This window comes from Rhinatrema bivittatum, chromosome 6 (genome assembly GCF_901001135.1).
Source record: "Rhinatrema bivittatum chromosome 6, aRhiBiv1.1, whole genome shotgun sequence".
Lineage (NCBI taxonomy): Eukaryota > Metazoa > Chordata > Amphibia > Gymnophiona > Rhinatrematidae > Rhinatrema > Rhinatrema bivittatum.
This window is the reverse complement of record NC_042620.1, coordinates 39,659,084-39,665,083: the sequence shown is the minus strand read 5'-3', so window position 1 is coordinate 39,665,083 and position 6,000 is coordinate 39,659,084.

Below are 6,000 nucleotides of genomic sequence, written 5' to 3'. Positions count from 1 at the left end.
AGGGGAAAGAAAGGGGTGGGAGAATACAAATACACAGCAGAATTTGCTGTTATCTGAAAATCGTCTCCATTGCTCTACTAAGCCCCTTTTCATTTGATCTTACATTATTGGGTGGTTTTCAAGGTCATTGCTCAAAGAGTCTGACCTAGAAATGTTCTCCCGCACAGGAGTGTCACCTTGGTTTTTCTCTGTGATATATTATCTTGTGTCAGTAGAGGTTTATTCTTTAACTCATGGTCTGTTTCACCATTTGGTGCACTGGATGATTTATACTACATTAATAAAGCAGCTTGAATATGACTCTCTCATGCTAAATGTCTTCCTCGGCATAGTGTTTGCAAATGGATTTGTTTTGTGCACACCTGGACAAGGATGAACCTCACTCGTAAGCCAGGATATGGGGAATACGACAACAGCCTCTCATCTTTTGTTGCCGCGGGCAGTCTCCCACCTACCTTCAGTTTCCACTTGGCCAGCCAGGCCGCTGCGACACCGGTTGATTGGTGGAGGGCCCCGTGGTGCTTAAGAGTCCAGCCTTAGTGATGTCATCAATAGGGGACGCTCCTGAGGTTCCCGCCTTGGTGTCCTTAAAGGGAGGCTCAGTGGCACGCGCGTGCACCTAGGAAGGCCCAGAGGAGACATGGAGGTCGGCGGCATCCCGATCGCCATGAGGTATCCCGGAAGCCACACGGCAGTGTCGGGAGCGGCTAGCCACAGCCGCGGGTTCACCCGGAGAGCAGAGCGTGACAGCACAAGAGGTGAGTTGGGGCGGTCGCAGCCATCTGCGACCGATGGTCATAACATGGGGGCTTCTTAAAGATAAAATTGTTGTGACATCTTTATTTCTGGTAAAAGAGTGGTGTAGCTATGTGTAGTCATTTTACTGTTATTGTGAAAATATTTGTATGGAACAGATGTACATAAAATGACAATTGAAAAACAAGTCACTCTTAGAATGCACTGTGCTCCTCTTCGGCATCTTGATTACATTCCAATACAAAAACCATTATTTTTCACAAACATTGGCCTGTGTCATCAGCTGGAAAATGAGTCACATCCCTCACAGAGTCCTTTCTGGCTAAAGAAAAGAGTCCCAGTCTGTGCTCTGTTCCTCCACCGTTTTCACAATAAATCAGGATAAAGATACGTAGTCAGTGCAGATCTAAATAAATAAATAAAGTGCAAAGCCTCCAGTGTGGTTTACTTCTGAAGCTGATCTTTCAGGTTTGAAATTTTCAGTTAGTGAACTGGCTTAAATAGTGCTTTTTTCAGCTCTTACCACTTGACTATGACCACAGTTGACAAACATGTCAAGAGATAGAAGGAAAAAAAAAGCCATTGTAGCATGGCAGTCGTCAGCAGATAAGGCGGCCTTGAGCCATCTGGTGGTGTGTCCAGGGCCTTTGGCTTCTGAGATTCCATCAGCTCCCTCCTTTGCCCTTATCACCGCCCTCTATATCTGACCCAAGCAGGCTTGAATTCTGTCACTTCCACCTCTGCTGGTAGGCGATTCCAATTAACAACTTCATTCTTCGTTTTCCTTCGAGCCTCCCTCCTTAGAAACACAGTAAACAACAGCAGATAAAGACCAAAATGGCCTATCCAGGCTGCCCAGCAAGTTGTCTAGGGTTGTAACTGCTGCACCGTGCAGGTTACCCCCATGCAGAAAAGTTACCACGTTACTTCAGTGCTTCACTCCCATCTTCTTGCTACCAGGGATCTTCGTTTTTTATTCCACACCCTTCTGAATGCCAGCACCATTTTTGTCTTCACCACTTCCTCCAGAAGGGCATTCCAGGCATCCACCACCCTTTCCGTGGAAAAATATTTCCTGATGTTGTTCCTGAGCCTATCCCCCCCCCCCCCCTGGAGTTTTATACCATTACCCCTAGTTTTACAGCTTCCTTTTTATTAGAAAAGATTTCTTTCTTGTGCATAATCAACCCCTTTCAGGAATTTAAAAGTCTGCATCATATCCCTCCTGTCTCTCCTCTCCTCTAGGGGATGGATATTGAGGTCCTCAAATGTTATCTCATGTGTCTTTTGTTGCACACCCCGCACCATTTTGGTCACCTTCCTCTGGACCGCTTTTATCCTACACTTCTATCCTTTTTGAGATACGGCCTCCAGAACCGAATATGGTGCTCCATGTGAGCCCTCATCTGTACAGGGGCATCATCACCTCATCCTGCTGGTGATGCCTTATTCTATGCAGCCCAGCATCTACCTCTCTGGCCCTGCTCATTGACTTGTCACACTGCTTTGGTACCTTCAGATCATCAGACACTATCACCCCGAGGACTCTCTCCTGGTCTGTGCACATCAGTCTCTTTACCCTCCACCTCCTCTCATCCCCCCCGGCATCCATCACGTTCAGCTCCAGTGGTGGATTTAAGGTTTTGTCACTCCTAGGCACTATTGGTGTTGTTGCACCGCCCCCAGCCCCCGCTTAAATTGGACAGCAAGGAGCAGAGCTCCATTCCGGTACTTCTGTTAGAACTTTCCTTTTCTTCTGACCTCTTGAAGGTCCTGGTTGGGGTATAAACTCCTCCTCAGAGCCTTCAGCCCTGATTGGTGGCCCTAGCCAGGGTCGGGAGGGTTTCTGCCCAGCCAGATTGGGGAACCCTGGGTCTGGGGCTGTGCAGGTTAGGGAAGACCTGCCCCCCCCCCCCTCCTTTTATCCTCAGTGAGATTTGGGGTGCCAGTGACCTGCTGTAAGGAGAACCCCGATGTTATCTTCAGTTTTTAAAAAGATTAAGTTCACCATCCAGGGGGAAGTTTTGACTGCCCTTCCTGCCCGACTGGAGCCCAGAAAGTCCTGCTCCAGGAGATCCCTCCCACCAGGGATTCAAATAAAAGCCCAAAGGACTGCATAAGAACAAAGAAGGTTTGGATCATCAGACAGTGAGTAAAGGCAAAGCCCACCATTCAAAAGGACCCTCATCCGCTGATTCTTCAGACCCTGGGGTGGTGTTATTATTTGTGATAATTGTGGGTGGATCCTTGGGCCGGTGGCAGATGACCACGCCCCCGGGAGAAGATCCCGACAGGGACCACCGGTCAGGCTCAGAGTATGGAGACAGACGCACACTAGTTCTTTTATTAGACAGTATACTGAACCACCAGAGGTGGCAGTAGTGAGCTGGAAGAGCCCAGCTGGGCTGTAGTCCCTCAGGCACTGGAACAGTGATCCCAGGATGCCTGAGCTGCAGAGAAACTGAATATAGTGAGTAGGCAGGGTATGCAGAGTTCAGGAACAGAACCTTGATGGTAACACTCACACAATAGTCTCTTGAAGCAGCCCAGAGGCTGGAATGAAGTAGGCCCTCGAGGAGCGAGTATCTGGTTCCAGGGAAAGCTCTGAGAGAGAGATGGTAACTCACTGGCGTTGTAGGCAGCGGTGACTTCCTGGCAGAAGTTGTATTCGGTAGCAGGTCCGGGAACATGGGTCCCTCGAGGAGCGAGTACCGGTTCCAATTGCGACCTGAAAAGCAAGAGAGAGAGAGCGAGGCCCCCGAGGAGCGGGTACCCCTGGTAAAGTCCGAGGAGGCAGAGTAGCAAGGTATGCGGAGAGCGAATCCCATCCGCAGCGATACCTGGAGGAAGCTAGGTAAACGTAACCTTAACCTTAACCTTTGCTAACTCGAATAGCTAGCAAAAACGAAGACCTTAAGTATCTGGTGAGGATGACGTCATCTCAGGGGGACGCCCCTGAGGTTCGCGCCACAGCTGGTATTTGAGTCGGGGCCGTGCCGCGCACGCGCGCCCGCCCCTAGGCTTCAGGAGAACATGGCGGAAGGAGGCGTCTAGCCGGTCCGGGGACGCCGGAGGAGGTCGGCAAGATGACGCCGCAGCAGCCAAACTTCCATCAACCAAAGAGGGAGTCGCCAAAGAGGTAAGGTGGGCGGAGTGGAGACGTCGGGCAGCGACGGTCGCAACAGGGGGAGAGAAAGTTTTATCTCTCTGTACAGAGACAGTAACTTTATATCTTTGCCAGTAGGAAAGGGTGGTTCTGCCCATACAAAGGATGTCCTGCCCACCTGGGACCCAATTTTTCCATGCCCTGGGGGTTAGGATTTCCCCCGGTCTGGTGCTAGACATTCCTGCACAGATTGGGGAAGAACCTGTAACCAGACATTACACTGTGTTGCTATGGATCAAGAGATGTGTGTGATGTCATCATGGTGCTCAGCTGAACCTCTCCCACCACAGAGCCTTTAAGACCTGCATGGTGGCGTGTGCATGCACACTGAAGACCGGTGCATCGAAGACGAGGAGGCAGCATTGCAGAGGCATCCTGGCCGTGCGGGGCTTCTGCAGGACATCTGGGGCCTTGGCGGTGAGTGCAGCCGGTGGCAGTGGCCTACCACGACCGGTCAACAGAACACTTTGGGAAAGTAACCCCCCCTGACAGGGCACACAAAAATGTGCGAGGGTCTGGCGTCTGGTTAACAGCACTGCACTGGTCTCTCAGAAGGGTTCAGTTTTACAGTTGGGTCAAGCAGATGGCAGAGGCAAGGACAAACGTCCTGAACTGGACAGAGATCCTAAACCCACATAAGGTGTCCCCGTTAAGAGCCCCTCTGATTGTTCTCCCAACTTTGTATTCGGAAACTTAACACCATTCACTCTGGAAAGTTTATAAATTAACATTTAAAATCACTGATTACATCGGAGGTTCACAGCCTCCAAAAGCCAGGCTGTAGCAGCATTAACTTCCAGAAACAACTTATCCAATGTAAATAATATTTAACTACTTTTTCAGAAATGGTACAAAATACATTTTTCCATCACTTCTCCCTATGTCTCTCCCTGATTATCTTGCACAGACTATCACATTCACAGTTGCTTCAACTAAGTTTCCAGAATACCAATTTAATATAAGATCATTAATTTGTCCTATCACCTTGAAGTCTCTCATTAATCTCCTTGGACAACACAGGTACTCTCCTTGAGGACTCGGCATGCGTTCTCTGGATTCCCTACTGAAGCCTCTCACTCCCTGGACTTCCAACACCCCTTTAAGGACTCAGGATGGATCCCTTATCTGTTTTCCAGGTAGGAAGAAACACATCTCCGGCCTCAGATATTTTCCTTTGAGAGGGAAAGGCCCTGCAGAGCCTCCTTGGAGACAGGTGCCCTGGGGACCACATCTCCATGTAAGTCGCTCTAATCTCCCAATCTTTTCTAGTTAAACTTGAGACTCAAGATTATAGACCTAATACCACTTCCATAGAGGATCTCTTGGCCAAAACCTCTTAAAGGAGACAAACAGTAGAGTTCAATGATCATCCATCCCATCTTTTCCTTAGTGCACATGCAGTGTAATTATTTTACTATACAAGATGCCATCTAGTGGCAGTTCAGTAGAATTACACCACCAGCAGTTTTCCTAATCACAACACATAAACCACTTACAAAACCCCAGGTAGAGCTCAAGTGGACTCCCCCACCCAGGATCCTTTCCGGCAAGCTTTTCACACATGTTTATATCTGTAAGGTCTCTGTGCTTGCAGGAACTCAAGTCCTCCCTCCGAAAAAGGACCAATGTAATTCTTCTGTCTTGTTGGTTATCCTTATCATTAATGATTCCTCCTAGGACACATCAGAGATAATGTGCTTGTTAATTCTATCCCTCTTAGCACCTTGTTACCATGGATATAGAGATCTGCTTTGTCTTTGTGGAACTTCACAATTTTAGACTGTTTCAGGCTGTTTTTTAATTTGTTGGTATCCTTGAATTCCCTATGCTTGGCCTCATGCTATTCTAATGAGACTAATGATTAGGAACAGAGGCATCTAGGTAAACAATTAGCCATCTGCCTGGTACATAAAGGTCCTTTTGGTACTGGCAGTGGAGTGGAGTCCAATATTACTGTTTAAGCGTTTATCTAGATGTGATTGCTATTTTTACATGACTCATCCTTAGCTGACTGAGATCCTGTAGCACCGTGGCCATGTGGCTTCCTCACCACTTTCCAGTTAATTTAATCCCAAAGA